At 44.2% G+C, this 13,154-nt stretch overlaps 1 protein-coding gene across 3 annotated transcripts in view; it reads left to right on the top strand.

Moving 5' to 3' along the window:
- The window catches only part of LOC138953913 (probable G-protein coupled receptor No18), an 88,943-nt gene that overhangs the window by 29,333 nt on the left and 46,456 nt on the right, over positions 1–13,154 (top strand). For all 3 annotated transcript variants that reach the window (XM_070325896.1, XM_070325897.1, XM_070325898.1), the window contains exon 2: positions 6,025–6,114. The gene's annotated coding sequence lies outside the window, so the exon portion shown is untranslated. The remainder of the gene's footprint in view (positions 1–6,024; positions 6,115–13,154) is intronic.

Genomic DNA, 13,154 nt, shown 5'->3' with positions numbered 1-13,154 from the left:
TTTAGCCTTAACTGCTATTAAGGCCATCTGCTCAAAATATTTTCTATTCTCTTCTAGTACATGCTGTTCTTCTTCTGTCCAAAATTCTGATGGTGTTGGCGCTGGTAGTGGGACATTACAAGCTTGTTCCATGTCAGGTAGAATTAAAGTTGTTGACCGCCTAGAATAATCTAACAATTCTTGATGAACATTTTGCGATTCAAGAAGCTATTTCTCTAATTCTGCGACATTCACCTTGTTAAATTAAGCACTTTTTTCACTGAAACACAAACACGTCTTCACAGAACAGCACCACAATACGAAATGGCGAGACAGGTCTGCCTGGTTGCTAACAACACAAACTAGATCGGGTTGTTATCAACAGACAGTGGTGGGCGGAAGTGACGTAACTGTTGCTATCACATGATTTAATCTTGTCTTGCCATTGGAGGAATATAGAAGACAGGCTTGCTGTTTGTTTTTACCAGATCAATACGGTAGTGTTGGGCTAGGCTACGACGGGCAAATTGGATTAATATTTCAATGGAAACTAAATTTAGCGTTGTATCAGAGAAAGGGAGAATGTACGTTCTGGGTTACTGATTCCGACAGACCCGGCATTGGTTCAAAACAACCTTACTTTACTGTATTTTTTTTGTATGGATTTATGCAGTATTTTTCTGATTTTGTCGCATGTTTCATTTTAGTAAAAGTTTAGTCCAGAAGCCTATTTTGCGTTAATATTTAGGGTCTGTCGGAATCAGTGAGCCAGAACGTACATTCTCCCTTTCTCTCAGTATCATGTCACTGTTGTCCCATTTGCGCTGTTTCGGAAATGAGCTGCACCTCGTCTGTCTGTTTATAGCAACACACACTGTCTGTCACGTACACTCCATGCAAGTCTCTCCGTCTCTCCCTCGCTCTGCCTTAGTGTCTGTGTGTGTATCTGTCTCTTTCTCACTTTGTCTCTCTCTCGATCTCATGCGCTCTCTCTCTCTCAGTCGAGTCATTTTCTCTCATCCGGTGTTCATTTATCTGTTTCTCCGTCTCGAGTCACTCTCTGTCTGTCTGTCTGTCTGTCTCTGTCTCTCTTCTCTTCTCTTTCTCTGTCACGGTCTTTCGCTGTATGTATGTCTTTGTCTGTGTCTCCCTCTGAGTCTCTCCGCCGAGTCTCTCCGCCTCTGTCTTTCTATGTCTGTCTCTGTCTTTCTATGTCTGTCTCTGTCTCTCTGTCTGTCTGTCTGTCTGTCTGTCTGTCTCTCTCTCTCTCTCTCTCTTTCTCTCTCTCTTTCTCTCTCTTTCTCCTCACTCTCTCTCTCTCATCCGACTCCTGGCACACAGGTCAAAGCAGAGGTGTCAGTCTTGTGTTAACTTGAGTGCATGTGTACCCAGCAGGAGGGGGATGATTCGGGTCAGAAGTGGGGTAAGCACTTTGGTCTTCAGTCTTTGGGTTCTTGCTTTCAGTGGAGAAGATGCCAACATGAAATTGCACTATGCTCTACTATTTATTGGCCTTGTTTATCGGACACGAAGAAGGGAAGCTACAATCGCCCCAGGCCATATATACTCTTTGTTTCCAGAGCCTGGACCATTGAGACGGTTACCTCATTGATCTGTTCATTCTTCAGTTTGTCGGTGTCAAAAGTTATACCCCCATTTCACACAACCGTTATAGGTCCCGTTCCCGTACCAACCAAGGACAGCTGCCACAACAATGGAACGCTGCGCAAATGGCCGTTTTTGGCATCTTTCAACAGCGTCTGACCATAGTGGCAGCCGTCCTTCGGTACGGGAACGGGACCTAGAACAGATGTGTGGAATGTGGGAGACGAAAGAGGAAACTAGACAGGGAAAAGTCACAGCCTGAAGCATTCAATAAATTAAGCCTCACAAAAAAGAAATTACGACATGCAGGTTTTCAGTTCATATTTTGCAAAGTATCTGCACAAGCTTGTGTGCCTCTGTGAGTGTGTCCGTGGCTGCTTTCATGGTGTGCCTGTATCCTCAGGAATTTGAGGATTTCTTTTATCTCTCTTTTTCTGACACTGTTGATTTAACGTCATTTTAAACAGGACAGTTTTTTTTCCTTTCAGTTATAAGTTGTAGTAGTTTGACCTTATTGTTTTAGGACAAGTAGAGCTCATTCACCAGTAGCAAAGACTCACTCAATCCGTCAGTGTGTCTGAGTGTGTGTGATGGGGGGGGGGGGGGGGGCTCTCCCGTGACCGGCCACCTGCAATGTACGGACAGGTTTGCACTGACCCTAGGGTGTCCGTTTATGAGAGGGACTGCTGAAGCAGTAAAACTAGTGTGATACATAAATAATCAATTTATCCACTTGACTATATTCACAACAGGGACCTATCACTCTTCTTTGCATGTTTTTATGCCTACGATTTTTCAAAAACTGTGCAACACATGTAACCCAAATACAACATGTGCCCGTACAATACCGCTTCTTTTATGAAAACATTGCTTCGGCCATGTTGATTTTAATCAACCAATTTTCTTGTTGATGGCCGCAGGAGCGGTCATCTATTGGAATGCATTCTGAGAGGTGACATGTCTCGTTTTGTTACCGTTCTCACGAGATCAGTTACAGGTTTCTCTCTCTCTCTCTCTCTCTCTCTTTCTCTCTCTCTCTCTCTCTCTCTCTCTCTCTCTCTCTCTCTCTCTCTCTCTCTCTCTCTCTGTATGTATGTCTTTGTCTGTGTCTCCCTCTGAGTCTCTCCGCTTCTGTCTTTCTATGTCTGTCTTTCTATGTCTGTCTCTGTCTATGTGTGTGTGTCTCTCTCTCTCGCTCTCGCTCTCTCTCTCTCTCTCATCCGACTCCTGGCACACAGGTCAAAGCAGAGGTTAACTTGAGTGCACGTGTACCTTGCAGGAGGGGGGTGATTAGGGTCAGAAGTGGGGTAAAGCATTTTGGTCTTCAGTCTTTGGGTTATAGCTTTCAGTGGAGAAGATGCCAACATGAAATTGCCTTATGCTCTACTATTTATTGTCCTTGTCTATCGGACACGAAGAAGGGAAGCTACAATCGCCCCAGGCCATATATATATACTCTTTGTTTCCTGAGCCTGGACCATTGAGACGGTTACCTCATAGATTTGTTCATTCTTCAGTTTGTCGGTGTCAAAAGTTATACCCCCATTCCACACAACCGTTCTTTGTCCCGTTCCCGTACCAACCAAGGAATGCTGCCTCGACAATGGAACGCTGCACAAACGGCCGTTTTTTTGCATCTTTCAGCAGCGTCTGACCATAGTGGCAGCCGTCCTTGGTCGGTAAGGGAACGGGACCTAGAAAGGATGTGTGGAATGTGGGTATGACAACTCAGTGTGTGAGAGCGCTACCGTTGCGTTACCGTTGTTTTAAGTTCCTTTAACGATCCAAGCGTTCCGTTACCGATGGGTTGAGGTTCCATTACCGTTCATTCTGATCGGGAGGGGAACGGCTAAAAATTTGAACATGCAGCCCAAACTCAGCCGTCCCTACCGACCCTACCGTTCAAAGCAGTTCCGTTAACGATCAGTTACGTTCATTGCGGTTCTGTCCCGATCCCTCCCGTGCCCGCACCGTTCCCTGGTCGGTACGGGAACGGGACCTAGAACGGTTGTGTGGAAAGGGGTTAGAAGACTCGACCACTTGGCATATGGTGGAGACAGCTGGAAGATCTCTGGATATAATTGAAGAGAAGTAATCTTCCTTTTGGAAAATGTGTACTCTGCCTTGCAGATTACAAATTTGTGCTGTCGGGGCTGGGTAAAGGGAGTGGAGGGTAAGGGGGTGGGGGGGTGGGTAAGCGAGGGGTAAGAGAGACGAAAGAGAAAACTGGACAGGGAAAAGTCACTGCCTGAAGTATTCAATAAAGCCACACACACACACAAAATTACCACATATGCAGGTTTTCAATTCATATTTTTGCAAAGTATCTGCACAAGCATGTGTGCCTCTGTGAGTATGTTCGTGGCTGCTTTCATGGGGTGCCTGTATCCTCAGGAATATGAGGATTTCTTTCATCTCTCTTTATCTGACACCGTTGATTTAACGTCATTTTTACAGGACAGTTTTTTTCCTTTCAGTTATAAGTTGTTGTTTGACCTTATTGTTTTAGGACAAGGAGAGCTCGTTCACCATTAGCAAAGACTGGGTGGCCGAGTGGTAACGCATTTGCGCTCGGAAGCGAGAGGTTGCGAGTTCGACCCTGGGTCAGGGCATTAGCAATTTTCTTCCCCCTTTCCTAACCTAGGTGGTGGGTTCAAGTGCTAGTCTTTCGGATGAGACGAAAAACCGAGGTCCCTTCGTGTACACTACATTGGGGTGTGCACGTTAAAGATCCCACGATTGACAAAAGGGTCTTTCCTGGCAAAATTGTATAGGCATAGATAAAAATGTCCACCAAAATACCCGTGTGACTTGGAATAATAGGCCGTGAAAAGTAGGATATGCGCCGAAATGGCTGCGATCTACTGGCCGATGTGAATGCGTGATATATTGTGTACAGAAAATTCCATCTCACACGGCATAAATAAATTGCATTAAAAAAATAAATAAAAAAATAAAAAAAATCCCTGCGCTTAGAACTGTACCCACGGAATACGCGCGATATAAGCCTTATATTGATTGATTGATTAATTGAAGACTCACTCAGTCCGTCAGTGTGCCTGAGTGTGTGTGATGGGGGGGGGGGGGGGCTCTCCCGTGACCGGCCACCTGCAATGTACGGACAGGTTTGCACTGGCCCAAAAGTGTCCGTTCAATTGAGAGGGACTGCTGTAACAGCAAAACTAGTGTTAAACATAAGTAATCAATTTATGCACTTGACTATATTCACAACAGGGGTGGGCACAATATCTTTGCTTGTAGCAAAAGTAATATTGTTTGTAGCAGAACTTGGCGCTTCGCGCCAAGTCGACGGCGCGAAGCGCCTAGTTTGCTAGGGGGGTCCGGGGGCATGCCCCCCCGGAAAATTTTTGAAAAAAAGGAAGCAAATGGTACAATCTGGTGCATTCTGAGGGTGATAATTGCCAGTTTCTGGCAGCAGATTTTGTCACTGATTTTTGTGGAAAATCGCCTGTTTGCCCCTTAACATACACTTAACATACCAGTCAATACACTTGGGCATACACCTGTTGGTACCCACTGTTGTAGATCGAAAGGCCTCAGCCGATTTACTGTTCAAACACCTGAACGCTAACCAAAACACTAAAACAGCAAAAACATCTCATCTGGGATAACCTTAATTTTACGACTTTTCCAGACTTCAGAACAGAAGAGTGCCAAAGAGTGCTCGATATGGTCAGGCTACACACCACCGATTGATCAGCCTTGGAATCAGCTAAAATAGATCTGGGGAAAAAAACACATAGCAAATTTAAAAAGAGCACTCTGTCGCAACTTGTCGCAATTTCGCCTATCGCAAAATCGGCTTCCCTTGTCGCAAAAAAATGCGACAATGCGACAGGTGCCCACCCCTGACAACAGGGACCTATCACTCTTCTTTGCATGTTTTTATGCCTACGGATTTTCAAATACTCTGCAACACATGTAACCCAAATTCAACATGTGCCCGTACAATACCGCTTCTTTTATGAAAACATTGCTTCGGCCATGTTGATTATAATCAACCAATTTTCTTGTGGACTTTGTAAATAGACGGGTGTGGTCAACTGAGTTAAAGGGCTGTACATATTTTATATTTTATTCATGTTTTTATTACTTAGTTAGTGGAAGAATCTTTTGTATGTATGTTTGATGGTGTATGCTTTTAATTAAGCGTTGCTGACTATGAATGTAGATGTAAATGCTTGTATAACTGTGTTTTAATTTTAAATGTGTCAAGCGCAAAGAGCATAATTGTAAAGTTATGATGTTGCGCTATATAAATGCTCATTTATTATTATTATATAGACAGGGAGGCGGGGGGAGATGGGGCTTGATTGATCTTTGTGAATGGACCTTACTATATATATATATATATATATGTATGTGTGTGAATGCGTGGGAGATCAGCTTTCATGTATGTGCTTGTTTTTTTTCTGCCAGTGGTTACAAGGACAAAGAACTGAAACGTCATGATGTGAAGAAGACAAAAGCGCAGGGTTACAAGACAGATTTCAAGTGGACTAAAAGCCGGTGAGTGTTTAAGAATGAACTTGAAACTGAGACCTAATAATAACTGACCGGCTGACCGACTTTCTCAGAACAAAACAAATTTGTGAATGGCTTGGGGCCTCTATTCGGGAAGGAAGTAATTGAAGGAAATGAAATGGGTGGTGCTGACTCAGCAAAATCACGTCCAGACTAAAAGGGGGAAGTCACCGATCTTTGCAGATAGCACGACTTGTGAATGGACCAGGGGTCGGTTGGCGGCAAGTTGTTAAGAATGCGGGGGAGGGGGAAAGATAATCACAATTACAGGCGCCACAATTTTGCCAGAATGCTGCCAGCTATTGTCACGTTTGGACAAGATATTATGATTTGCATGGGCTTCAGAATAATTATGTGCATACTGTTTTACTGCTTCTGTAGATCTGTTAAAACAAGAGAATGAGTAACGGAGGAAAGGGAAGAAAAATGTTCAAATAATTTGAAGAAAATGTATAACAAAGCGGAAGTGGGTTGACATAATGATGTGAGTGTACAAAAGTGTCAACATGTTAAACGTTATGCAGAGGTTTTTGCCGCTATTTGCGCTGTCAACGTATTCGAGTAAAAAGGAAAAAGCCACGTTGAGTTCATAGTATGCTTCATCGTTAGGCAAAACTTAACCCGCATCGCGCTGAACATTGATTTGTGTACGCCTTCATCACAAAATGGTTTCTGATTTTTGGAGTCCCAAGTAAAACTATGCCCCCCCTCCCCTTCCCCTCATGTAATAGCCTAAGCGGATCTATGATGATTTAGGAAATTGTCTATACAGGCAGCAGGATATCTTTAAAAAGTCGCGTGGCGGGGGAGACTATTAGAGACAGGCGCAGCGAGTGTATTCACGTGAAAAGAAAAATCGAGGAATGCAGCATATCCGGTAATGTGAGGAATGTGACTTCCGGCGTAGATTTTAGGGACGACAACCAGGCTACTCTTTTATGTTAAAAAAACATGTTCGGTGGGCTACACACTAATGATCTAGACGTCTGCAACGCGGTCCGTCTCGGGCCTGTCGCACTAATTGTTTATTTACTCCGTGAAGCGGTTCAGTTTTAATTAGCCGGTTGATTTTAATACTGAGAGTGTTATTGCTTGAATCGGTAAGGTTGAACTTTAGCGTTGTGAATACATAGCTCACAATCCCTGAAACGATTTGCAACGCTAAAGTTCAACATAATTCAGATGTGGATGGAGCAGTGAATACATAGCTCACAATCCCTGAAACGATTTGCAACGCTAAAGTTCAACATAATTCAGATGTGGATGGAGCAGTGAATACATAGCTCACAATCCCTGAAACGATTTGCAACGCTAAAGTTCAACATAATTCAGATGTGGATGGAGCAGTGAATACATAGCTCACAATCCCTGAAACGATTTGCAACGCTAAAGTTCAACATAATTCAGATGTGGATGGAGCAGTGAATACATAGCTCACAATCCCTGAAACGATTTGCAACGCTAAAGTTCAACATAATTCAGATGTGGATGGAGCAGTGAATACATAGCTCACAATCCCTGAAACGATTTGCAACGCTAAAGTTCAACATAATTCAGATGTGGATGGAGCAGTGAATGCTGGGACAAGGAACAAGAGTCGGGACAGGCACACACAAAACAAGTTCAACATAACCCTACAATCTTGTCACAAAGTTCTCCTTTGAAAAAACCGGACCCTGAACTTGGTGTTCTTTGTGGTTGTATAGAAGAGGTGTTTGTTTGGTCAAGTAAAATGGAGGGAAGGACAGGGTGCGTCGGAATGGAATGACGAAGGCGGTCATTTGACACTGACCCATAAACCACAAAGTGTACTAGCTTGAAGAACAGGAATTTTCCCCGGACACTTGTATTGGCGTACGTCAATTACGTACCTGAGAGTGAATGAAAGCGAAGTAATAGTAAGTAGGTTTTATGTGTGTGTTTTTGTCGAGGGGAGTGGGGCTGGAGTTTGGTTGGCGAGGGAGGTCAGGGGGTGGAGGTTGTAAAGAGGAGGAAAGTTCATTTTAGTAAAACACGGCTACTGAGATCTATGTTTACTTTCAGGCATTGATACGCGTGGAACATTTTCTGCGATAGCATTAAAATGTACACAGTCTCTCTCTCTCTCTCTCTTTTCTCTCTCTCTCTCTCTTTTCTCTCTCTCTCTCTCTCTCTCTCTCTCTCTTTCTCTCTCTCTCTCTCTTTTCTCTCTCTCTCTCTCTTTTCTCTCTCTCTCTCTCTTTTTCTCCCTCCCTCCCTCCCTCTCTCCCTCCCTCCCTCCCCCCTTCCGCCCTCTCTCCCCCTCTCTCTTTTCCTCTTCCCCCCTTTCCTCACCCACTGTTCAATCTAAATCTTAGTACCTTCTAAAGAGCAAAACGACACGCGTTATCTTTCCGAATGTCGGAATGCAACCTCTCAGTTTGAGACCGATGCTCCCTCAAAATTTATTTACAAAATATATTTTTCTATTAAACATTTCAAACGCGTGCATCATCGTTTGTAATACGTGTAGAACGATCCTACGATAAGACTCTCGCACAATGGGTGGTAAAGGGGAAAACCGGTGCACTTGAAAAACCACGAATGAACTAAACACTTAAAGATCAACAGCATCACAAGTATACATACACCCTACGTACGATGTGTCTGGAAACACCTCCGCGCGGAGGGGTTTTGCGGCCAGCGCAGCAAAGATGAAGAGGGAAAATTTTCTAGGTTCCCGCGGCAGCAAGCATATGTCTGTATACTAAAGTGGAATTCCCTTATGAGATCACCTACTATAGCCCTCCCCTCCCCTCACACCATTTGCTATCTGGGACATTCTGTTCACAACCTCTGCAATTTATCAATCAATCAATCAATCAATCAATCAATATGAGGCTTATATCGCGCGTATTCCGTGGGTACAGTTCTAAGCGCAGGGATTTATTTTTTTATTTTATTTTTATTTTTATGCAATTTATATCGCGCACATATTCAAGGCGCAGGGATTTATTTATGCCGTGTGAGATGGAATTTTTTTTACACAATACGTCACGCATTCACATCGGCCAGCAGATCGCAGCCATTTCGGCGCATATCCTACTTTTCACGGCCTATTATTCCAAGTCACACGGGTATTTTGGTGGACATTTTTATCTTTGCCAATACAATTTTGCCAGGAAAGACCCTTTTGTCAATCGTGGGATCTTTAACGTGCACACCCCAACGTGCTAGTCTTTCGGATGAGACAAAAAAACGAGTGTACACGAAGGGACCTCGGTTTTTTGTCTCATCCGAAAGACTAGCACTTGAACCCACCACCTAGGTTAGGAAAAGGGGAAGAAAATTGCTAACGCCCTGACCCAGGGTCGAACTCGCAACCTCTCGCTTCCGAGCGCAAGTGCGTTACCACTCGGCCACCCAGTCCAATTTACCTACTTTTTAAAGACTTTCATTTCCAAGACTTGATCTTCTCAGATTGTGGAAGGTCTTAAAGGGACAGACAGTCCTTCCCGTGACAAACTGTTCCAATCAGTACTATCTCAGATCTGTCCATGCTTTGACATGGGAGAAGACCACCCCTGCACGTGGACACATATCAACAATTACGTCACGACTGCTTCCTGTGCATTGTGGGAATTGTTTGGATGAATTAATTTTGCAGAGTGACACTAGTGTTAATTAGGTAAACAAGTTGAAATTGTTAATTAGGTAATTAAATTATTTTTAAAAAAACAACACACTCACAACTCCCACTCTGCATACAAATCACCAAGCCGTTGATTAATGGTACGTGTCCAAGCGGAGGGATGGTCTTATTATGCCATGTTTAAAGGAAGGCCAGATCTGCGATGCCGGTGAGCCGAATCGTTTTCACGGGAAAGACTGCCTTTAGGGGTAGGGGTCCAGGATCCGGTGTTTATAGAGCTCAGTGGATCCGACCCAGTCCACCAGTCACCACACACAGACCTTGTTGTTGTTGGAACCACGCAGCCCTTGGGTGAGCGGGTACAGGTGAGGTGCGGCCACCTGGTGCAAGAAGGGGGAGGGAGGGGGGCACCACCTGTCTGTTGCACCCGTCCAGGTCGCTGACTCCAAACCGCAGACATCTCCCCATGCCCCCAGCACCACTGAAGGGGTCGAATTTTTTTTTTTTTTGTTTGCTTAAACGCCCAGCCGGCCACGAAGGGCCATATCAGGGCGGTGCTGCTTTGACATATATATAACGTGCGCCACACACAAGACAGAAGTCGCAGCACAGGCTTCATGTCTCACCCAGTCACATTATTCTGACACCGGACCAACCAGTCCTAGCACTAACCCCATAATGCCAGACGCCAGGCGGAGCAGCCACTAGATTGCCAATTTTAAAGTCTTACCACCAGGCCAACCGTGCTGTGGTGATCACAGGTTTGATTACATTTTCTAACGTCACTCATATTCAGAAGATTTGTTTTCCTCATACTAACTCGCAGCATACAAAACTTCTTGCCCCTACATGTATCACTTAACCTTTTTCGACAGAAAATTCGTAGATAATAAAGCGATCGCCAAATAAAACTAACACCTACCGTTGTGAAGGAGATTGGCGTTCCATCGCCCTTTTATGGCATGACGTGCTAGAATTCAACTGAGCTGAATCAGTGTCAGGTAGAACATTAGTTTCTTCTCTGTGCCAATTTGTAGCAAACTGAATTTCTTGTTCAGTCTGATTTATTAAAATCCAAACACTGGTTCTTAATACGACCGACGAGAGCGTCTCCAGATGTTATATGGAAGAAGCTTTCCATTGCCCATTCTGGGGTCGCTTTTGACGTGTCGCCTATGGTGTGAAGAAGTGATCGAATTTGACTTCATCAGCCCATAATACCAAGCCTTTCCTGTCTGTTTTGTTTGAAGGCTTTCCATCGCTCGTTCCGGGGTCGCCTGTTCTGGGATTGCCTGTTCTGGGATTGCCCGTTGCGGGATCGCCTATTGCGGGTGGATATGGTCGAATTCGACCCCATCACTCCCAAATACCCAGCCTTTTCCTCGATCCCCGTTTTGTTTAGCGGCGGGACGTCTGCAGCTGCTGTGGCTGACGAAGCGAACCTTTTTGTCTGTTGTGTGGGGTCTGTGGTGTGGCCACATGTCGTGGGAATATCTTCCTGTCTCGTCAAGACGGCTTTCCGGATGTGATGATGAAATCGTGATCCCATATTTTCTGGTCTATATATTTTACCTATTGGTGAAATTCTCCATCGCCCCTTCAAGAGATAACACGTTGCAGGGTCGCCTGTATTAGTTTATTTGAGTTAATTATGGCTGATAATTGTGAAGAATTGTGTCTTGATATCATGTTTGTCTTTGTTTGTTGTTGATGTAATTTAACTTTTTCATGTAACCCTTGGGTTTAAAAAAAATAAATGTGGCCTTGCCTTGTCTTTTTCGGGTAGAACTGATCGAAGTCGACTCCATCAGACCAAAATACCCAGCCTGTTTCAGTATTTTGTTCGGTGGAGGGCCGTCTCCAGCTGCTATGGCTGACGAAGCGGACCTTTTGTGTGGTTGTGATGATGTGGAGTCTGTGCCTGTGGTGTGGCCAAATGTCGTGGGAACATCTTTCTGTCTCGTCAAGAGGTCTTTCGGTGTGATGATGATGATGAAATCCTGATTTTTATCAGCGATTTCTGTTTGTGTCTTGACCCTTGCCATGTTTTTTAGGTTACCGTTTCTGTCATGCAGTTTTAAAGTTAAAGTTTATAGTTTTACTGAGGAAAAACACCCAGACGGACACGATCATGTGCAAGTGCACAGACAATACGGACACACTCAAACGCACTCATACACACACAGACATAGACAGACACAGACAGAGAGACAGACAGACAGGCAGACACACACACGCACACACACACACACATACACAAGCACACACATACATACACACACACACACACACACACACACACACACGCACACACACATACACACACACACACACACACACACACACACACACACACACACACACACACACACACTTTTCTGTCCTTTTCGCACCAACAAACCGGAACATAATTATTTCGAGCTTTTTTGTTGTCAAATCACAAGGGATGGGTCGACTGGCTGATTATTGCGAGATGGATAGATCTAACCCCCGATTAGGCAGCAATTAGTGGCAGATAAGGCAACTGGTGGCAGCAGATAAGGCCCGTGCGTTTTGAAGCGAGCGATTAGTTCATTACTAGTTGATCACAGATCTTGGGAGAATCTAGTAATAACCGGTTGAGCTAGTCCGGTGTGTGACCCCACAGCACTCCCTTCTGTCTCTATACTGTGGACCCCCCCCCCCCCCTCCTCCTCCTTTTACGACCTCCAAAATCTGAGAAAATCGAGTCTTGACTTGAAAAGGAGAGAGTTGTTAACCCGTGATTTGTAAAAATGTAAAAAAATTTTACAAATTGCGTCGAACCTGAAACCGCGATTTGTAAAAAATATCGCATTCCACAAAGTCAGTAATACATGCCTTTTTATTATCATTAATATTTGTTGTTTAGACCCTCTATGGAGGGTCGTTTGAGCCCGCTGGATAAAATATTACATTTTTTACAAAAGGGAGGTCTAAAAGTGAGGTTTCACTGTATCCATCTGCGCCCCTGGAATGGCAAATCGCTTTGACATTTTCGTTGATTCGTTCTAACGTTTGCACTGATAAAACACTGAGTACTTTGAGGTCGACTGCCACAAATATTCTGTGAGAAGTTAATGTACGTGGTGTGTTGTAAGTCCAGTATTGGTGAAGGATATTTGGAAGATACAGACCGTGTCGGGGAATGTTTGGTAAAGTAAGGTTGTTTGGTGTTTTTTTTAGTGTTTTTATTGATATGTTTGAATGTTTGTATGCCTGTTGGCGATTTGTTTTGTTGTTGAAAATGGATGTTTGTTGAAACAAGAAGGCAGGCAGGCACGCAGGAACGTACGGACACACACACACACACGCACGCACGCACGCACACACGCACACACACACACACACACACAGAAAGAGAGTTACACTTTCAGAAAGACAGACAGGCAGACAG

The sequence above is a fragment of the Littorina saxatilis genome, linkage group LG17 (assembly GCF_037325665.1).
Source record: "Littorina saxatilis isolate snail1 linkage group LG17, US_GU_Lsax_2.0, whole genome shotgun sequence".
Lineage (NCBI taxonomy): Eukaryota > Metazoa > Mollusca > Gastropoda > Littorinimorpha > Littorinidae > Littorina > Littorina saxatilis.
This window is presented reverse-complemented; position numbering and strand designations above follow the sequence as displayed.